Source organism: Dipodomys merriami, unplaced genomic scaffold (assembly GCF_024711535.1).
Source record: "Dipodomys merriami isolate MVZ:Mamm:240054 unplaced genomic scaffold, mDipMer1.0.p SCAF_3, whole genome shotgun sequence".
NCBI classification, from domain to species: Eukaryota; Metazoa; Chordata; class Mammalia; order Rodentia; family Heteromyidae; genus Dipodomys; species Dipodomys merriami.
In genome coordinates, this window is record NW_027204492.1 from 43,389,615 (window position 1) to 43,411,867 (window position 22,253).

At 39.7% G+C, this 22,253-nt stretch overlaps 1 protein-coding gene across 1 annotated transcript in view; it reads left to right on the forward strand.

The window, feature by feature from the left end:
• The window catches only part of Xkrx (XK related X-linked), a 78,211-nt gene that overhangs the window by 4,687 nt on the left and 51,271 nt on the right, over positions 1 to 22,253 (forward strand). The window lies entirely within an intron of this gene.

The following is a 22,253-nucleotide window of genomic DNA, read 5'->3' on the forward strand; positions in this document are numbered from 1 at the left end:
CCTTGATCCCCCCCACAATCTTAGCTTCCCTTACGTAGCTGGGATGACAAACAAGAGCCACTGTTCCTAGCTTCCCATTCTTTTTCCTCAGCTTGGAATGTATCTGTTCTTATATCTTCTTGTTTTATTTTAATTTTTTTTAATTTTTTATTGTGAAAATACTGTACAGAGGGATTACAATTACATGGGCAAGATAATGAGTACATTTCTTATCAAGCATTGTAGCCTCCTCCTTTGTTTCCCCTTCCCATCCCTTCCCATTCTCCCCCCCTCCCTGCCCTCCCACCCAATCCTCCCCACCCCTCTAACCTCTTCTTGTTAACTATTCACTTTTCTGTTTTCAGCTTAGGTATTCCTCCGTCAAGGAATATCTACTAGATAAACAAATATAGAATAGGCAGTGGACAGTCAGATTTCTCACAAGTTTTGTCTCTTATATAATAATATATGAATTTAGAATTATGCTTCCAGCTGGGCACCAGTGGCTCACGCATGTAATCCTAGCTACTCAGGAGGCTGAAATCTGAGGATCGCGGTTGAAAGTCAGGCAGGAAAATCTGTGAAACTCTTATCTCTGGTAAAACATCAGAAAACCAGAAGTGATGTTGTAGCTCAAGTGGTAGAGTGCTTGCCTTGAGCTGAAGAGCTGAGGGACAGTGCTCAGGCCCTACAGCTGACAAAACAAATATGCGTCCATTGATTTTTTTTTTCTAATTGTCAAGGTGATGTACAGAGGGGTTACAGTTATATAAGGTAATAAGTGCATTTCTTATCAAACTTGTTTCCTATTCCCTCATTTTTCTCCTACTTTCCTTCCCCCACCCCCTAAGTTGCTCAGATCACTTCCAACATATTGTCTTGTGTATATTACTGATTTTTTTGTCTCCTTTGTTCTTCCATTGATTTTTATTATGAAAAACTTCAAACATTAGAGAAAATTGAGAGACTAGTTCACTGGCCACCAGTATATACACCACCAAGATTCAATAAATGTTATTATGCCTTACTTGCTTTACCTCTATGTGTTTTCTTTGTCTTTTTCTCTTTAGATCTAATACCAGGACTTGGACTCGGTACTTGACATTTTCATTCATTGGCTAGCACTCTACAACTGAGCCCATTCCTCCAACCCCGTACCTGTGTATGTGTTCTTTAATATACCATTTGAATGTCAAGTTGCAGACATTTTGACATTTCCCCTTTAAATACATAGCATATGTAAGCATAAGGACATTTTTTCTACAAATCTATAATACCAAAATCTCAGCAAAGGAAATTAATCATCACTAATGACAAGTAATTTATAGTCCTGTGCTTCCAAAAACATTATTTGCACATTTGACGTTTCACATGGAAGCACACAGCTTGTAGCATAGTGAGGATCAGAGTGCCACATTCTTCATGCAGAAGCCTTGTTACAAAAAGAAATGCAGCTGAAGTAAACAGTGTACTTAGCAATGTTATTCTTTTACACCTACGTACTGGAATATGCTGTGTATATTCACTTTCTTCAGTTGTCCTCCAAATGTCTATTAGGGTCAATTCACATGTTGCATTGTGTATTGTTACTCTTAATCTAGAGCAGTTTCCCCATTTTCTTTTCATGGCACTTACCTTTTGGAGGCCAAGTCTGTTCCACATTGTGGATTTGTCTAATTGTAAGTTAACAAGGCTCCTGGTTTTTCCTGTTTTAGCAAGCAGGAATCCTGCATTCTGGAAAACCTTTCTGGCCTGTGCAAACCTGGATGGGTTCAACTTTTTTGTTAACTACAATTTAGGTCTTAATTCTAATTCAAACTTTTTTGGTCAGTCCTGGGGCTTGAACTCAGGGCTTGGGTGCTGTCTTTGAGCTTTTTTGAATAAGACTAGTACTTTATGACTTGAGCCAGAGTTCCATGTCCAGCTTTTCTGGTACTTATTGCAGATAAGAGTCTCATGGTTTTTCCTGCCTAGTCTGGCTTTGAACCATGGTCCTCAAGTCCCAGCCTCCTGAGTAGCTAAGATTACAGGTGTGGGCCACTGGTGCCCAGCCAGTTTCAAACTTTTGGGTGTGTTTGTGCAGTTACTAGGGCTTGAACTCAGGGCCTCACACTCTCATTTGGCTTTATTGCTCAAGGGTGATACTCTACCAATTCATTTGGCTTTATTGCTCAAGGGTGATGCTCTACCAATTGAGCCACAGCTCTACTTCTGGCTTTTTGCTGGCTAATTGGAGATATGTGTTGCATAGACTTTTTCTGCAGGCTTGCTTCAAACCTCAATCCTCACTTAGCTTCCTGAATAGCTAGGATTACAGGGGTGAGCCACCAGTGCCCAGCTAGATTAAGACATTTTTACATGAATATTTATAATACTTATGTATGAATACTTTATATAATAATTTACATGAATACTTATAATACTTAAAACACTGGGGCTGGGAAGGTGGCTCAGTGGTAGAGTGCTTGCCTTGCATGCATGAGTCCCTGGGTTCGATTCCCCAGCACCACATAAGCAAAAAGAAAAAAGCCAAAAGTGGCACTGTGGCTCAAGTGTAGAGTGTTAACCTTGAGCTGAAGAGCTGAGGGACAGCGCCCAGGCCCAGAGTTCAGGCCCCACGACCGGACCCCCCCCAAAAAAACAAAAAAAATAATAATACTTAAAATACTTACAATAATATTATGCTAGTGGGTCCTTCATATCTATCCCATCACCTCAGGAGGCACATGATATCAGTTGACCATTCTTGGTAAAGGTCATGGTTAAGATGAGGATTCTCTGAAGTTCCCATTTATTGTTCTTTTGTAGTTAACAAAAAATCAGTGACCTATCTTGTGACCTATTGTTTTCCATCAATCTTACCTAAAGATTTTTAGCATTAATTATGCTGTTTCTTGATTTATTTAAATTTTTATTTATATTTTTGCCGGTCCTTGAACTCAGGGCCTGGGTGTTGTCCCTGAGCCTCTTCGTGCTCAAGGCTAGCACTCTACCACTTGAGCCACAACACCACTTCTGGCTTTTTCTTAGTAGTTTATTGGAGATGAGTCTCATTGGCTTTTCTTCCTTGGCTGTCTTCACTGTAATCCTCAGATCTCAACCTGAGTAGCTAGGATTACACGCATGAACCACCAGTGCCTGGCTTTTTATTTTGGGGGGGCTGGTCATGGGGCTTGAACTCAGAGATGAGGCATTGTCCTTGAGCTTTTTGTTGTTGTTGTTCAAGGCTACCACTTGAGCCACAGTACCACTTCTGGCTTTTTGGAGAGTCTTCCACAGGCTTGCTTTAAACTATGATCCTCAGATCTCACCCTCCTAACTAGCTAGTACTACAAGCATGAGTTACTAGAGCCGGCTTATTTTTTTATTTTAAAATTTTATTTTCTGATTTAATTTGGTGATTACAAAAAATGTTTATATGTTAAGGCTGTTGTTAGGTATGTTTGTTATTTGGCATTCTTCTGTAAGAATGAACTTTTCCTCATCTGCTGGTTATGGATTGTGTTCTCCAAAAAGATGTCATTTTTTCCTTTCTTATTCCCCTCCTTTACCAATTTTTAGAGCAAGAAGGTTGTATAATAGTTACTTCCAGTATTGCAAAGCAGTTTTTAAAAATATTGCTTAATATTTTTCTTAATCAGTTCAAAGAGTTTTCTTTCTTTCTTTCTCTTCCTTCCTTCCTTCCTTCCTTCCTCCCTCCCTCCCTCCCCCATCTCTCTCTCTCTCTCTCTTTCTTTCTTTCTTTCTTTCTTTCTTTCTTTCTTTCTTTCTTTCTTTCTTGCTTGCTTTCTTTCTTTCTTTCTTTCTTTCTTTCTTTCTTTCTTTCTTTCTTTCTTTCTTTCTTCCTTGTCCATTGTGGGGCTTGAACTCTGGGCCTGGGCCCTGTCCTTCAGCTCTTCAGCTCAGGGTGAGAGATCTACCACTTGAGCCACAGAGCCACTTCCTAGTTTTCTTTTGATATTCAAATTTTGCCTGGCTTACTTTCATCTCCTTTAGACATACCTTCATCAGTGTCTGATCACTTCCTTAAATTCTAGCACACAGTTTCCAGGCTTATTGTACATTTTCCCTACCCTCGTCATGGACAGCCCTTTCCCTTAAGCCCTGATTCTTTTAGTGGATAATGGTAGTTAGAAACCAAAAACTGGAAGCTGGGAGTTAGAAGCAAAATTTACATAGTATAGTACTGTTTTCCCCTCTGAGCAACTGTACTAATTTCCCTGGGACATGGGACTTTAGTATCTGAGACAAACTGAAAGAAATAGTTCACTCTAAATTGGTCACTTTGTGAATACATATTAAAGATTAGAGAGGAACAGTAATTGGAGCTGGGATATGAGGACCAACCAGTGTAACTAAAATAGCTGTGAATTATTAGGAAACTTAAGAGTTTGTACTAATGATCTCTTCTAGTTATATAATATTTAGGTCTATGGCAATGTAGTGCTAACTTAAATGTACATTAGCATCATCTGGAGAGCAATGAAAAACTACTAATGCTTAGGCACTAGACATTGCAATTTATTGCTTTTGGAGAGCAGTTCAGGGATTGCTATTCTTTTTTTTTTTTAATTTTATTTTATTTTATTTGAGAACATACTGTACAGAGGGGCTACAATTACATGGGCAGGATAATACATACATTTCTTACCAAGCATTGCAGCCTCCTCCTTTGTTTACCCTTCACCTCCCTTCCCAGCCTCCCCCCTCCCCCCACCCAATTATACCCCCCTCCCCCCACCACACCGACATTGTAAAGTTGGTTTTGACATGACATTTTGTACTTCTCATTGTTGCAACAGGTCCACCTGAATCCTTAAACGACTTGTTTGTCCCCATCTCCTCCACATGTTATACTGACATCAAATATAGTGAAAGCGGGGGTTACACTGTGGGGGAGGGACATACAAAGCAACAAAGAAATAATCTTATAAATGCGTTAGAAACACATGCATGAAAGAAACGAAAACATTAAAATACATATTAAGGGTTCGTTTTCCTAACATCACATTATCTGACCTTTTCCGCTTGACTCATACCTATACTAGATATTGCAAATAAGGGAAACCATGGGACCTATGCTTTTTTGGGCCTGGCTTACTTCACTTAATATAATTTTTTCCAGGTCTTTCCATTTTCTAACAAATGGGGAAATGTCATTCTTTCTGATGGAGGCATAGAATTCCATTGTGTATATATACCACATTTTCTTGATCCATTCATCTACTGAGGGGCATCTGGGTTGGTTCCATATCTTAGCTATGGTAAATAATGCTGCAATAAACATAGTTGTGCTGGTAGCTTTAGTGTGGTCTTGTTTGTAAACATTTGGGTAAATGCCCAAAAGTGGGATTGCTGGATCATAGGGGAGATCTATGTGAAGTCTTTTGAGGAACCTCCATACTGCTTTCCAAAGTGGTTGGACAAGTTTACATTCCCACCAACAATGAAGTAAGGTTCCTTTCTGTCCACATCCCCTCCAGCATCTGTTGTTGTTAGAGTTCTTGAATTTTGCTGTTCTAACTGGAGTGAGGTGATATCTCAATGTTGTTTTGATTTGCATTTCTTTTATGGCTAGGGATGTTGAACATTTCTTCATGTGTCTATTGGCCATCCTTCTTTCTTCTTCAGAGAAGCTTCTCTTTAAGTCTTTCGCCCACTTATTTATTGGGCAGTTGTTTCTTTGAGGATTTGTTGTTGGGTGGTTTAATTTTTTGAGTTCCAAGTATATTTTAGATATGAGACCCTTGTCCGTTGTATGGCTAGTAAAGATCTTCTCTCAATGGGTGGGCTTTCTATTGATCTTGCTAGCTATGTCATTTGCCCTGCAGAAGCTCTGCAATCTTATGCAATCCCATTTGTCCAACCTTTCTTTGATTTGTTGTGCTTCCGGGTCTCTATTCAGAAAATTTCGGCCTGAGCCAAGGAGACCTAGGGTTTCTCCTATTCCATCCTGTAATGTTTTCAGAGTGTCTGCTTTGAGTTCAAGGTCTTTGATCCATTTGGAGTTGATTCTGGTGCAGGGTGATATATAAGGTTCTAGCTTTAGTTTTCTACATGTAGTTAACCAATTTTGCCAGCACCATTTACTGAAGAGGCTGTCTTTCTTCCATTCTATTGTTTTAGCTTCCTTATCAAAGATTAGATGGCTATAGGTCTGTAGGTTCATTTCTGGGTTTTCAATTCTATTCCATTGGTCCTGAGGTCTGTTCTTATGCCAATACCAAGCTGTTTTGATTACTATGGCTTTATAGTAGAGTTTGAAATTTGGTATTGATATTCCTCCAGCAGTGTTCTTTCCGTTGAGGAGCGTTTTTGCTGTTCGGGGTCTTTTATTGTTCCATATGAATTTTTGGATTGCCTCTTCTATTTCCTTGAAGAATGAGGGTGGAATTTTGATAGGTATCGCGTTGAATTTGTAGATAGCCTTGGGAAGTATTGCCATTTTCACGATGTTAATCTTGCCAATCCAGGAGCATGGGAGGTTTTGCCATTTTTTAAGTTCTGTGTTGATTTCCTTTTTCAAGATTTTAAAGTTTTCATCATAGAGGTCCTTCACGTCTTTGGTTAAGTTAATTCCTAGGTATTTTATTTTTTGTGGGGCTATTACAAATGGAGTTGCTTTCCTAATTTCAGCCACACTTTTCTCATTGTTGGCATATAGAAAAGCCATTGATTTTTGGGGGTTAATTTTATAACCTGCTACTTTGCCAAAGTTTTGAATCAGCTTGAGTAATTTGGGAGTGGAGTCTATGGGATTCTTTAAATACAAGATCATGTCATCTGCAAAGAGGGAGAGTTTTATTTCTTCTTTCTCTATTTGGATCCCCTTTATGTCTGCATCTTGTCTTATTGCTGTAGCTAGGCATTCTAATACTAGATTGAAGAGAAGTGGAGAGAGTGGGCATCCTTGTCTTGTTCCTGAGTTAAGAGGAAATGGCTTTAGTTTTTCACCATTGAGTATAATGCTGGCTGTAGGTTTGTCATATACAGCCTTTATTGTATTGAGGAATGTTCCATGGATTCCTAATTTTTCCAGAACCTTCATCATAAAGGGGTGTTGGATCTTGTCAAATGCTTTTTCTGCATCTATTGAGATAACCATGTGGTTCTTATTCTTGCTCCTGTTGATGTGATGAATAATATTAATTGATTTGCGTATATTGAACCAGCTTTGCATCCCTGAAATGAATCCTGTTTGATCATGGTGTATGATTTTTTGGATGAATTGTTGAAGTCGATTGGCCAAAATTTTGTTGAGAAGTTTTGCATCAATGTTCATCAAAGAAATGGGTCTATAGTTCTCTTTCTTTGATGAGTCCCTGCCTGGTTTTGGGATGAGGGTTATGATGGCTTCATAGAATGTGTTCGGTAGTGAGCTTTCTCTTTCAATTTCATTGAAGTGTTGGAGGAGTATTGGTGTGAGCTCTGCTTTGAAGGCCATGTAAAATTCCGCTGTAAAACCATCTGGTCCTGGACTTTTCTTAGCTGGGAGGTCTCTTATTGCTGTTTCTATTTCAATGCTTGATATGGGCCTGTTAAGCTGGTTTAACTCATCTTGGTTTAGTTTTGGCATGTCAATATTTGCTAGGAAAAGGTCCATTTCTGTCAAGTTCTCAAACTTATTAGCATAAAGTTTTGAGAAGTATTCCCTTATAATGTTCTGAATCTTGGTTGTTTCCGTGGTGATGTTTCCATTCTCATCTCTGAGTTTATTAATTTGGGTGTGTTCTCTCCTTTTTCTGATAAGGTTTGCTAAGGGTCTGTCAATTTTGTTAAGTTTTTCGAAGAACCAACTCTTTGTTTTGTTGATTCTTTCTATAGTTTTTTTGGATTCTAATTCATTTAATTCTGATTTAATTTTGATTATTTCTTTCCGTCTACTGGATTGGGGTTTATCTTGCTGCTCTTTTTCAAGGAGGTTTAGATGTGTCATTAAATTGTTAGTTTCCGATCTCTCCAATTTGTTGATGTAGGAGCTCAGAGCTATAAACTTGCCTCTGAGTACTGCCTTTGCTGTGTCCCAGAGGAGCTGGTAATTTGTGTGTTCATTTTTGTTGAATAGCATGAACATTTTAATTTCCTTTCTAATCTCTTCCATGACCCACTCATGATTCAGCAGTGTGTTGTTCAGCCTCCATGTGATACCGGACTTTCTTTGGTGGCTTTTGGTGTTGAGTTCTAATTTTATTGCCTTGTGGTCAGAGAGAATGCAAGGTATAACTTCAATGTTTCTGAATTTAGACAAGTTTGCTTTGTGGCCTAAAATGTGGTCTATTTTAGAAAACGTTCCATGTGCTGCTGAGAAGAACGTGTATTCTGATGCTGCTGGGTGAAATGTTCGGTAAATGTCTGTTAAGTCTAGTTGATCTATGCAGCTGTTTAGATCTGCGGTTTCTCTGTTGAGTTTTTGCCGAGTTGATCTATCTAGTGGGGAGAGTGGTGTGTTAAAATCCCCAACGATTAATGTCTTTGGATCTATCTGGGATTTGAGGGAAAGTAGTGTTTCTTTGATAAATTTGGGTGCTCCATTGTTTGGCGAATAGATATTTAGAATTGTAATATCCTCCTGAAGGAGAGATCCTTTAATTAGTATGTAGCGACCTTCTTTATCTCTTCTCACGAATTTTAATTTGAAGTCTATTTTATCTGATATTAGGATTGCAACTCCCGCCTGTTTATGAGGGCCGTTTGCTTGGTAGATTTTGTTCCAGCCTTTAACCTTGAAAATATGTTTGTTTTTACGGGCAAGATGTGACTCCTGCAGGCAGCAGATAGAAGGGTCTTGTTTTTTAATCCAACTAGACAGTCTATGTCGCTTAATTGGAGAGTTCAGTCCATTAACGTTAAGAGATAGGACTGAGAGGTATTTGGGAGTTCCTGCCATGTTATCCACCTTCTTGGGGGCTGCAAAAACTGGGTTCTTCCTAAGGTTCTTGGATTCTCAGTTTGGGTGCAGTTTCTTGGCCTTTGTTGCGGTCTTGTTGGTTTTCTATGTGTAGGACATCTTTAAGAATCTTTTGTAGGGCTGGTTTGGTGGAGATGTATTGTTTCAATTTTTCTTTGCTGTGGAAGGTTTTTATTTGGCCTTCAGTTATGAAGGAGAGTTTAGCTGGGTACAGTATTCTTGGTTGATAGTTGTTTGTTTTTAGGGCATGGCATACGTCATTCCAGGCTCTTCTTGCTTTGATTGTCTCTGCTGAGAAATCTGAGGTAATTCTAATTGGTTTCCCTTTATAGGTGATTACCCTTTTCTCCTTGACAGCTTTAAGGATCGTTTCCTTGGTCTGGGTTGATCCTGTGTGGATTATAATGTGACGGTGGGATGTCCTATTCTGGTCTGGTCTATTTGGGGTTCTAAAAGCTTCTTATATCTGAATAGGCCTATCTTTTTGTATGTTTGGGAAGTTCTCTGCTAGGATCCTGTTAAACAAATTTCCTAGACCATTAACTTCTGTTTCTAGGTGCTCCTCTACACCCATTATTCTTAGATTGGGCCTTCTGATGGTGTCTTCCAGGTGTTGGATAGACCTATCATATTTCTTGGACTTGTCTTGGATGGTTGTATGTTCTTTCTCTATAATATCTAGGCTGTCTTCAATCCCTGAGATTCGATCTTCTGCATGGTCTAACCTGCTGTCAAGACTCTCTACTTTGTTTTTTATCTCTTTTCCTTCTAATTGGTCAGCTTTGATGGCTTCAAGTTCTTTGTTGAAGCTCTGTTTTAGGTCTTGTATGAATTTCTTTACTTCCTTAATTTGGTGTTCAGTGTTTGTTCTCAAATCACTTAGTTGATTGGTTATGGTTTCTTTGGACTCCCATTCCTTCTGTTGGGTTCCATTCAGCATTCCCTTTGTGGTCTCCCTGACTTCCTTCAGCTCTTTGTTAATGGATTCCATGAATGCCTTTAGTGATCTTTGTGTATTCTCTACCTGGTCTCTCAATTCCTGAATTACTCTTTGATTAGCTTCCTCCCGTCTGTGGGATTCCTGCAGTTCTCTTTCTTCCCGTTCGTGGGATTCCTGCAGTTCTCTTTGAGTGTTCTCTGCCTGCTCACGCCATTCCTCCCTTTCTCTTTGAGTATTCTCAAGTTGTTCATGCAAATCCTGTATCAGTTTTTGAGTAGCTTCCTCACGCTTATTATATTCCTGTATAAACTTCTGGGATGCCTCCTCTCTCTCCCTATCACGCTCATACAGAGTCCTTTGTACATTGTCAAACTTCTCATTTATCATGTTTGCTATTAGTGTTTGTAGAGCTATTTGGGAACTCTCCTCTGGATTATTCTTTATCTGTTCTAATCCCTGATTATCAAGATTGGGAATTGAGATACCCGAATTTGCCATTTTTCTTGTGTTTTTCCGGCTTACTCGGCCCATTTGAGATGAAGATTGCACCAGTTTTGTGCTAGAACACTATCTTAAGGCAACCATCAACCAAAGTTTGCGTTTGTACAGTCAATAGTCTACAGATACAATCTAGTTCAACAGATACATCTATTCAACATCAAACAACTATATGTTAAAGGACTTCGAACCGCAGAAAAGAATTTGGAAAACCAGAAATTATTAGGATTAGGGAGAGATGTGGGTAAAAAATAGGAATAGATTGGTGTGGGGAGGCACAGGGAGAGTTAACTATGTCCTAATCACAATGCAGGAAATGGGTTGGGTAGGATGCAAGTAGAGAGAGAGAGAAAAAGAATAGACGGAAAGGGGAATGAAGAGAGACCAGAAAAAAATAGAAACGTAAAAATTAATGTTATTATAGAGGTTAAAAGACCGTCTATTTAGAGAGGAATGTGAATATGTTCAGAGAAGGGGAGGGACATAGAGGAGATGTGAAAAACTTTAAGGATGGGAAAGGGAGAAGAAAAGATCAGAAGTTCAGTAGAGCTAGACAAAAAACAAAAAGATAATTAAGAAAGAAAGAAAAAGAGAAAGAAGACAAGAAAAGAAAGGAAAACGCTCATTCACATATTCCTAAAATAAAAATTATAAGATGAGAAAAAAAAGTTACTGGAAAACAATTATTTTTTCAGAAGAGGCAAAAATTAAAGATTAATAAAAGTTTTAGAAGGGAAAAAAAATATATATATATATAAGGTAACAAAAAACAAAAAACAAGCAAAAAAAAGAAAAGAAGAAGAAGAAAAAAAAAAGAAAGAAAAAAAAAGTCTTTTGATTTTTTTTGGGGGGGGGGAGGAGTGGGAAGAATCCTGTATCTCCCTTTTGTCTGTAACCAGTCTCTTGTTGGAGTCTCTGGTCAGCTTGAGGTCCTGTGGCTTGATTGGTTTCTTAAGTCGGTTGGTTGGAAGAGGCAGAAAAATGCTCTGCTTTACTCAAGATTTTGAGATCCCCCTCCCAGGTTAGTTTTCTGGGAGGGTCATCTGCTTTGAGAGTCACAAAAGAGGGGGATGCGGTGATGAGGCTAGGTTCTGGGTAGAGTTGAGGCCTTTCAACAAACAGTAGCTTTTCCCTGGGGCTATTTTGTGATAAAGCTCACAGCGCCCAGCCTGGAGCCATTCTCAGGGTTTCTGTTTTTCAATTGATTGTGGTGGCTGCTAGAGGGAAGGGCAGCCTCTGGCTCTGGTTACCCAGTGAGACAAGGCACTCCAATGGCTGGCACCTGAGCTGGGTGACTTTTCCCTGGATGGAGCTGAGTCTGGCAGGTCACTTCGCCGTTAAGTTCTTGTGACCTGCTAAATGACTCGTTTTATTCCAAGGCCTGAGCTGGAGCTAGCAGCTCCTCCGAGCTTTGTCGGTATTCAAGATGGAGATCACCGGTGCTGGGGGGGGAGGGGTGGCCTTCGCTCCTCTGCTCCCTGAGAAGGAGTGAGAACGTTGGGCTTGTACTCACGCCGAGTCTTGGATCCTGGGTCGTCTCTAGTCTGCAAACAGCAGGATGAAGATGTCCGCTCCTTGTCGGTTCTTGTTGGTGTTGAGTAGAATCCGCTCGTCCGCTGCGTCTGGCTCCTTCGTCCCGGACTCTCTGTGTCCCAGGTATGACCCCGCGGCGGTGGTCGCCGCCGCGACCCTGCCGCCGCAGCGGCAGCTGATGTGTTTCCTTGGCTTCCCCTCTCTTGTCTAACTCTCTGTCCTGTGATGGCACACTTGGTGTGATTCTCTGGCTTAGGACTGTTCACTGGAACTCTAAAACTGCTTTCTATGCGAAAGCTTGTTCAGATTCCAGCTTCTCCTCCGCCATCTTCCCGGAACTCGGGATTGCTATTCTTAAAATGCACCCCACATCCTGTGATGCTGTGGTACAGTTGGAGTTGAGAACCAGTACCTTACAGGTCAGGCTATACTTGACAAAACATGGTGTTCTGTGGACCAGCAGGGAGCTTGTTAGAAATTTAAGTTTTTGGATTCTGTGTTAGCTGGATCTGCCACGCTGACTCCAGTAGAGTCTGCTTAGCATGGGAAACCATCTATCAGACCATGATAGGGGCTTCAGAGACCTATCTCTGAGTTTTGGGACTTCACTGAAGTCTGCCTCAGAGAATGGGGCTTTAAAGAAACCTATCTCCAAGTTTTGGGACTTCACCGAAGTCTACCTCAGAGAATAGGGCTTCTAAGAAGCCTACTCCTGGGAAAAGGCTGGCAAACCCCTGGGAAAAGATGTGTTTCTGCCTTTCTTCACTGTATAAGAGTGCCTGTTAATCTTTTACTGCTTCTACTGCTTTATGTACTTACTCATTGTCAACATTCCCTTATTCAAAGCTCTTTCTTAAGAGTGTTGAGGACTCCAATATCTGATGAGTGTCTTAAAAATATGACTAACTCACCAGAGTTAAGTGCTAACCTGAAACCCCTCTTATGGAGGCTAGGAGACAAGTTATAAGTAAATATAAAAGTATTGGGGGTTTCACAAAGTCACTTCAGCAGAAGGAATTATTTGTAAGGGATTTACAAGAAGCAGTAGGCTCAGTTAAAACAGAAAGAATGTATGGCAATTGCTGAGATAATTATTTAGGAGAGAGAATTTCCTGCTATTTACTAAGAGAATTGCTAGGTCTCCTTAAAGTTTACTATTAAAGAAGAGACAGGAAAGATCTTATGGGAAAGTTAAGGCCTCTATAAAAATAGGTAATGGTTAATTGGTGACAAACATCAAAACCCAAACCAATTGTATTCCTTAGAGATAAGCTGGAGACAAATGCCTATCAGGTGCCCAGCTGGTGACCACCCAAGAAAGAAGCCATGCAGCAAGATTGTGTAATCTTTTGCCCTTTCTCATGGAGACTTCTGTTATAAAAGTTTGCTATCCTCTGCATTAAATCGCACTCAGCATCCACTCCTAATGTGTGTGAGTTGTCTGTTTGCCATCTCCCCATCCTATTCCAGGTTCCTCCCTTAGGTGTCCTCCGTCGTCCCTACAGAACCCAGTCCGCAGCATGGATCAGAAGCACAGTGGCTAGGGTCCAGCAGTATAGGGTGTGTGTGTGTGTGTGTGTGTGTGTGTGTGTGTGTGTGTGTGTGTGTGTGGTGTGTTTGTACTGGGCTTGAACTCAGGGTCTGGGCACTGTCCCTTAGCTTTTTGGCTCAAGACTGCCACTCTACCATTTGAGCCACAGCTCCACTTCTGGCTTTTTGGTGGTTAGTTGGAAATAAGAGTGTCATGGACTTTCCTGCCTGGTTTGGCTTTGAACTACTATTCTCAGATCTTAGCCTCCTGAGTAGCTAGGACTATAGTTGTGAGCCATTGGTGCCCAACAATATGTATTTTAACATTACTTGGAAGTGCTTATTCTCTCTCTCTCCCCCTTCTCCTTCTCCCTCTCTCTCTCCCTCTCCCTCTCCCTCTCCTAGCCCGCCCTCTCCCTCTCCCTCCCTCTCCACACCTCCCACACCATGATGTGTGTGTGTGTGTGTGTGTGTGTGTGTGTGTGTGTGTGTGTGTGTGTGTGTGGTATTGAGGAGTGAACTTTGCTTCCTGAGTGGCTGGCATTGCAAATTAGCACCACTATGCCAGGCTCTCTATAGGTGATTCTGATGCTCATTCAAATTTGAGACACATTGGTTTTAGTGAGTCAGCCTTGTGTTGCACATGCAAATCACTCAAGAACCTTTTTAAAAAAGAGTAGTCCTGATCATCATGCCTTCAGATTCTTAATTAATTCATTTTCAGTGTGACCCTTACATCATTATTTTAAAAGCTTCCCATATGACTGGTGCATAGTTAAAGATGAAAATCATGGCATAGAGTTTTTCTGTTTCCAAGGCCCAATGTTGGTGTGATGAATACAAATGTATATCAGGTTAAAGATATAATCTAATTGGGTAACATGTAGACCAAGTACCTTGTTTTCTCCTTCCTCATCTAGACCAGGCATTCTGAGCACTGGTTTGCAATATCTTGCAAAGGGTTTTTTTAAAAATTCCTTTTCAAGCAATATTCTCATATTCTTTCTGTAGTTGGTGGGTGTGATAGAAAGTGGAGTTAAATACCATTAGTTGCTAGTACTTCTATCCAAATCATAATTAACCCTCTTATATGAGGGGAAAGTGAAGTATTTTTATTATTATGGTATGATTTTGCATTGAGACCTGTAGTCCAAGCACACAGGAAACTGAGGCAGGAATGTAATGAGACTAGCTTGGGCTACATAGTGAGGCACTGTCTCCAAAAGAAAACACAGGATAGTTGCTATTTTCCCTCTCCCTCTCCCTCTCCTCCACGCCCCCCCACCAGTTCTGGGGCTTGAACTATGGGCCTGGGCTCTGACCCTGAGCTTTTTCTCAAGGCTGGCGCTCTGGCACTTGAGCCACTGTGCCGTTTCTGGCTTTTTCTGAGAGGTTTATTGGAGATAAGAGTCTCATGTACATTCCTGCCCAGGCTGGCTTCAAATTGCCATCCTCAGATCTCAGCCTCTTAAGTAGCTAGGATTACAGAAGTGAACCACTGGTGCCCAGATGATAGATACCATTTTAAAGTTCTGCTCTCATTCTACTTCCTGTCTTCCATAACTGGCTACTTCATCTTAAAGTTGCTGAACCTATCTGAGCATTGTGATATATGTCTATAAGCCCATCAAGCTGAGACTGAGGACTTCAGGTTTGATAACACCCTGGGCTATCTAGCAAAACTTCCATTTCAAAAAATTACAAAAGTTGCTGAACCACAGCCTGCTAGTTTTGCCATTGCTCTTATCTCAGACTTAGAGTTTCATCCACCACAGGGCCCCCCCCTTACTGGTTGTTTCTGTACATTGGAATTACTTGTGGAGCTTTAGGACACTTGCTAGTTTTTAGGACTGTAGTCCTGCCACCCCCTTATATACTCTGATTTAATTGGTGTAGGGTTTGGTCCAAGTAACAGGATTTTTTGTGCTACTACTGGGGCTTGAACTCAGGGCCTGTGTGCTCTCTTTTAGTTTTGTTTTTTTTTTTTTTGCTCAAAACTGGTGCTCTACCAGTTGAGCCACCACTCCACTTCTGGCTTTTTGCTCATTAATTGAAGATAAGAGTTTCACAGACTTTTCTGTCCAGGCTAGTTTTGAACCTCAAAACTCATATCTCAGACTTCTGTGTATTTAGGATTACAGGTATAAGCTTTCAATGCCTGGGTAGTATCTGAAAATACAAAAGATCTCCAAGATGATTTTAATGGATTGCCACACTTGTGATCCTCTGACTAAGGCTATGGCTCCCAAACTTGTGTCTACCTTTAAGTCCTCCATTTTTTTCCAAACACCCAAATTCCAGTTCACAGCCAGTCTATTTAAATCATTATAACCTTGGAGAGTGGGCATTATGTTTCCAATGTACAATCAGCTTAAAGACCACAGGGTTCCAGTACATAATATTGCAAGTTGATGGTTTGGGGGCTGCATAGAAAAAGAGAATTATTGTCATTTGCTGAGATTTAAGTCTTCCAACCTTTCACCTTTAAGATCATATTGCAATTTATAACATACAGGATCATTAGTCATTTTCCTAAGATATATAATTCAAAATGACATGCTTGTAAAGTGCAGTCATGAACCCTTTGAGCTCCTTCAGAGTTCATCAATTAATCCAAATGTAAAAGGACACTTGAAATGAAATATAACTATTATATCTGAGACTTAATAATACTTCCATCAGCTGATTCTATTCTATCAGTATATACATTTCCACTTTAGATCTCTTGTTTCTCCACAGAAGAAACTGAGCTAGGTGGCAATGACTACCTCTGGCCCAAAGTTTTACTGTGAAGGAACATGTAAATATCCTATCTGTCAGGAAGTGATGTGTAAATATTTGTAATTGTCAGAGATCCTCAAGATTTATGGATAGCAGAGATATTTGCTCTGAAAACCTAAAAGTAGGATCTTAAATATTTAAGGTGTTGATAGTCACTATGTGTGTGTACTGAAAGAGAGAGGCATGTATTATACTTTGCTGTGCAGTAGTATGTCCCTTCCCACTGGACTGAAGGGCTTGAGAGGATAAGGGCTGGATCTTGGTCAGTCACTCATCACTTACACCTGCAAGGTGAGTGCTTAGAGATAGAATCCAGCTTACCTAGTGATCTGGATAGAATCTTGTTTTTCTTACTCATTTAGGTGCTATGTGACCTTGGACAAGTTACTTAGCCTCTCCCACACTGTTCTCCTCTTTTCTCCCTGTAAAGTAGGAGTCATGATTATAGAGATGATCTTCAACCTATGAGAGGATTCATTCCTTATAAAACTATCATAGTTTGAAAAATAAAATGGAGGGACATAAAGTGAACAGATGTAGCAATAGTACTCACTGGACACTATGTTGAAAATGAACTACCCAATTTGTGGGTGAGGAATGGGATGGAAAACCTGGGAGAGATCAAGGGAAGGGGTGATATTGTCCAAAAAGAAATGTAATCTTTATCTGACTTATGTAACTGTAACCCCTCTGTACATCACTTTCATAATAATAAAAAATTTCCAAGAAATAAAAAAATATATTACAAATTTAAAATGTACTTAATGCACCTAATTTACTAAGCATCATGGGACACTGTAGAGCATCATTTGTTTATCTTTGGGCTCCATTGCATGGAGGGGTTGGAACTGCGCTGTGTCTCTAAAGTATAGGGCCACGTATCTCTAACCTAGTCTAAATGCTAAGTTCAGATATGGTTTCTACTGAATGCATATTACATCACCATTAAGTTGAGAAATAGTCAAACCATTGAAAGTAGGTACTCTTAATTTCAGGCAAACAAAACCTAACATATTTTGGAAAGTCTTTTTCCTGTTGATGTGGGTGTTTTCTCAGCATTTATGTTACCGTTAAATGTTCCAGCTTCTAGTGAAAAGTTTAAATACAGTTTGACAAAAAGAGAAGCATAGAAAACAGACAGGGAAGGCCATCCCTCTCATTTTGTCAACTTCATAATATTGGTTGCTAAAAATAACCCATGTGTCAAATCCCTTTGTACTACTGTGAGAAGTGCTAATGTAAGATGTGTTTGCTGAAAATAACCATGAGGAAGTGTTGTGGATTAAGGGCTTGCTATTGAGTGCTGGATTTTCCTTGTGGGTACAGTAGCTTAGTGCCATAAATTGTTTGGGACACCTACTAGCTTGCCCTTCCAACTCAAACAAGAAACTTTTCTGACTGGGGAAGTTTAAAAATGAAACATCAGATCCATGTTGTATGTGATCCTGATCAGAAAAAAGGCATTACTGGAAAAATTTGTGGCATCTGAATTAAGAGTCTGGTAACTAGTCTTGTATTAATGTTAATGTGATAGTTTTGATCAATATGTTGTAAGTACTTAAGATGTTTCCATTAATCAGGGAAGAATAAAGAGTATAAATAAATATTACTTTATTTGCAACTCTTTGATAAGTTTAAAATCAATTTTAAAATGAAAAGTTAGAAGAAAAACCTAAATGTATTTTTTAACCCTAAACAAGCTGAGCATTGGGGGCTCATGCCTGCAATCCTAACTGCTCAGGAGGCTGAGATCTGAGGATTGCATTTTGAAGGCAGCTCAGGCAGGAAAGCCCATGAGACTCTGATCGTCAGTTAACCACTAAAAAGATGGTAAGTGGACCTGTGGCTCAAGTGGCAAAGTGCTAGCCTGGAACAAAAATAGCTCAGGGATAGTACCCTGAGTTCAAGCCCTAGGACCAGAAAATAAAAACCACTTTAAACATTGTGATTGAAAGCAAATGCTACAAAAATCTTATCTAGGCAGGTGTTGAGGCTAGGGCTTCAGGGAGAGAATTTTACTCAGCCAGATACCATATATGTCTACATGACTCAAGGGGAAACCTTTAACAATGATTTTGAATAGCCCATCACAAAACAAAACAAGAAAACCTTAATTTCTTTCAGTATAAGCAACCTCAGTTCAAAATATAGCAGCCTAAATTACAAGAGTCCAAATATAGCTTTGCTTAAACTCTCATCCTAGAATTGTTTGGTTGGCTTGGAGTATGGGAGAAATTCCTTGTATTGCTAAAGAAATTTCATGGGCACCTACATAAATAAATATTATAGAACAGGATCTAACTATGAGACTTTGGAGGAATGGATGAGGAATGGAAATATGGGGAAAAAGAGGGAAGGTGAATGATTTGAAAATACAGTGCAACTGTTTATGGAAACAGCATAAGGAATCTCAGTGAATTCTGTTGATGGGTAGGGGCTTAAGAGAGTGGGAAAGAAAGCAACAAAGAAGGTTATTCTGAGCAAAGCGGAACATGTACATCTGAACTTCCATAGTGAGATTCCTTTGCTACAATTAATACATGCTAAAAAGGAACAATGAATGATAAGAGAATAAAACAAGTTCTGCTGTGAAGGGTAGGTATCTGGGTATCATTTGGAAAGGGGAGGGCAAATAGAGTGAATGAAGTAGAAAGTGGTCAAAGTAGTTTATTTGCATGTATGCAAGTAGAACAATGAAATTGTTTAAGAAGGGGAGGAGTGACAGTAAAGGTGAGATTGATTGGGATATATTGTATGTAGGTGTGGAAATGTCACAGTGAACCCCCCTTGTACAACTAAGGTAATGTTAATAAAATTTGTGCAAAACAAATTTCTCATTTCAGCATGGAAATGTCAGTGACATGCCAGTAGGTTCTCTGAATATAAGCAGGTGCAGGGAGGGAGGAATAGTTGAGTCTGTTTTAAAGCAGAAGTCCTTAGTATTCAATTCTTGTCTGGTCACTGAAACAAATTATCTGAAATGAACTCCTCTGTCAGATATATATATATATATATATATATATATATATATATATATATATATACATATATATATATATACATATACATATATACATAGAGAGAGACAGAGAGAGACAAAGAGAGATGTTTATCACCTAGCAAGCCAATTTTCTTTTTAAAAAGTATTAAAATGGGCTTAAAAAAACAAAAGAAAAAAGAAAACCAAGCTGAACACTGGTGGCTCATATATATGATCCTAGCTACTGTGATCTGAAGATTGTGGTTCAAAGCCAACCTAGGCAGGAAGGCCCATGAAACTCTTATCTCTAACCACCAAGCCCCAGTACAGGGACTAAAGAAGAAGAAAAGGAATGAAAAGGGAGAAAGGCAGACAAAAAGAAAGAAAGAAAAAAAAACCTAGTTGGGGGATGAGACATAGAATGTGAAAGAACAATGGTAACTTTATTCTTAGAAATGTCCTCTGCCATGTGTGCTTTCTTTTTTTTTCTTTTTACCAGTCCTGGGGCTTGAACTCAGGGCATGGGCAATGTCCCTGAGCTTCTTTTGCTCAAGGCTAACACTCTACCACTTGAGCCATAGCACTGCTTCTGGCTTTTTCTGTTTATGCAGTACTGAGGAATGGAACCTAGGGCTTCATGCATGCTACTAGGCAAGCACTCTACCTCTAAGCCACATTCCAAGCCCTCCATGTGTGCTTTCTGTAGTTGTGGTCAGCACATGTACATGCTCTTTTCTGGTCTGTGAAGACAGCCCTAGCACTATTTTGCATTTGGTTTCCACCTGCACAGTGAACATAATTGTCATCCTCAATGATTATGTAGCAGCATTCCATTGTATGGAAAAGCATGCCAGTTCTTAGGACTGCATTGCTTTTTCTGAGCAGACCTAAAGGCTTGCTTTCTCTTAGCACTAAAGGTCTATTTTAATTTCTGGAAGTAGTGACTAGCATGAGCGTGGGATTCATGGGATTTTTTAGTCATCAGTGCACAGAACAGTCTGGGTGCTTTAACATTGCTATGCCATCACTCCAGCAGAACCCCTCCAAACCCCTAGTCCCCCAAGCTGCTTGAACATGAGTCACACATTGCCTGGGCATAGAGGCATATGGCCCCTGTCCCATAAACCCTAACACTGAGCTGGTATCCACATGTCAGCAGCAGGAATCTGCTGCCTTTTCCCTTGCTTGATCTACCAGTGCCACCTGTATGTCTTAACAGAACCTGGAGTAAGAGAAAGGGCAAGTGGGAGGGTTGATTGTTGCAGCTGATGAAATAAGAGGCAGCGCTGGGAAGTTGTGGCTCTAGTTCTTCTAGGCGTGTCTGTGAAATGAAGTGAGATCAGAGGATGATTTCAAGACTCAGGAAGTTGGGTAACAGCTCTTATTCTCTGCATGTCTTCCTGTCAGATATCCAAGTTTTGGTGTTCCATTAAAGCATTTCTAAGATTGAGTAAAAGCAGTAAATCCAGGCTTGATCTCTATCCCAGCCATAGTCAATGACATCTTAGGGCTAAGAACACTGGTTGGCAAGATTCTTCAAAGTGAAGTGTTTGGCATACTTCATGATTATCTTGACAGTAGTGACTGCCTTGAAGAGGTGTAATTCCTGGGAGGAAAGAACCATATTCAAAGTTTCCTGGTGTGGCCCAGGCACCAACTCTCAAATCCCAGGTATTTATAGTTAGGTTAGCTATGGCTGGTTTCCGTGCTCCAAACCTAATTTACCACTGGTTTTCCCTTTCTCCTTCCCTCCCCTCCCCTCTCGTCCCCTCCCCTTCCCTTTCCTTTTCTCTTTCCTTTTCCCTTCCCCTTTCCCTTTCCTCTTTTCCTTTCCTTTCCCTTTTCCTTAGTTTTTAAGTTACTTTTAGTAAATATATTTCATAAACAGAAACCTTTTAACACGACACACATTCCATAATTAGATGTTTTTATTTTATCAACAATCTTCAGCTATTTACACTGTCATCCCTCAAGTAAAGTGCAATCCAAGACATCTTGACAAGAAATCTTTACAGATAGCAATATATTCTTCAGTTGGTTTTAACAGTGTCCACCTGTTATATTTTCTTTCAATCACCTGAAAGAATAATAAAGTCAACAGGACACAGACATAAACTGGGCTTTGGAGCATCCTATTGAAGAGCCAAATCTCTTCCTCAACCTCTGAGTTAAAATTATTAAAGAAGATACAGAAACAATGGTTGTAATTACCCTGGATTCTCTATATTCTTTTTCCTTTAGGTCTTAGACATTGCTCTTTGAATTGATCTCTACAGATTAAAGAAATGCCTTTCAAAATAAAATCCTTAATTTGTTTTTAATGTAGAAGCATAGCTTTCTGACAATCTGAGCTCTTCCTTTAGGCAGGTGCTCTACCACCAGAACCATATCTCAGCCTAGAAGTACTTTTTTATGGCAGTGTTGAGGTTTGAATTCAAGGCCTTGCACTTCCTAGGCAAGTGCTCTTCCATTTGTGCCATGTTCTTAGTGCCAAGATCTTCCTCCAAATCATGATAATAGTATCTAACACTTAATGGGGTATTTAGAATGCACCAGGTATTATGCTGATCATTTTTGAGGTGGATTACTGTTATTTCTGTCGTCACTGGGGGAAATTGCTAGCTCACCAGCATAATGTAGGGTTTGGAAAGTATATTAACAGGCTGTAGCAACAAAATTATGATTCACACAAAAAGTGTTTTTTCTTGTATTTGAATAAAAGTGTATTGGCTTTATGGGAGAATCTTTTAGAAAGTTTTTATGATGGATAGATTCTATGTATGAAATTTTAATTGACACTCAGGAGCACATACATTCCACAAATGGAAGTGTGCCAGTATTCAGTTTTTTTAAGTTCAGATGCTTGCTTGCATGTCACTTGTGAAAGCCGTTTAAATGATCTGTTAAACCAAACTGAAATCATTTTCGTATGTCATAAAATATTGTCAATGCTAATGATAAGCTAATTTTTCCTCTTGCAAGTTCTTTCATTAGCCTGAAATTTCTGAATGCTAATACCATGCATGCCTTACACATCTTTATGTATTCTTTTTTATTGTTATTGTAAAAGTGATGTACAGAGGTCAGGTAATGAGTACATTTCT